Source organism: Egretta garzetta, unplaced genomic scaffold (genome assembly GCF_000687185.1).
Source record: "Egretta garzetta isolate BGI_Z169 unplaced genomic scaffold, ASM68718v1 scaffold47, whole genome shotgun sequence".
Taxonomy (NCBI): domain Eukaryota; kingdom Metazoa; phylum Chordata; class Aves; order Pelecaniformes; family Ardeidae; genus Egretta; species Egretta garzetta.
In genome coordinates this window covers 473,354-473,702 of record NW_009260179.1, presented here as the reverse complement: position 1 = coordinate 473,702, position 349 = coordinate 473,354, and positions in this window count along the sequence as shown.

Sequence of the window (349 nt, the reverse complement as noted above, 5' to 3'; positions counted from 1 at the left end):
AGAGATTTCAAAATTAAACCTGTTATGCGATTTGTAAATGGGCCTGACAGAATGACAGCCGAGTGGCCGTTGCAAGGCAATTCATGCATGCAAGATTGCCAGATCCCTGGTGGGAGAGTACGCGGTGCCCGCACGTGTGTGGGGGCTCCACTTGTGCTCTTCTCCTGGCTGCTTTGCGCTGTGCAGCCCCCTTTATTTTATTGCTTTTTCTTTGCAAAGGAGGGAAATCTTTTCTTTAGTCTAGCTCAGAACAATAATTAAAGACAGCTAAAAAAAAAGTTACTTGCTTCTGAATTCTTTGGCTCCCCAAAACGCAGTGGGTCGACGCGGTGGCAGACAAAATCAATAA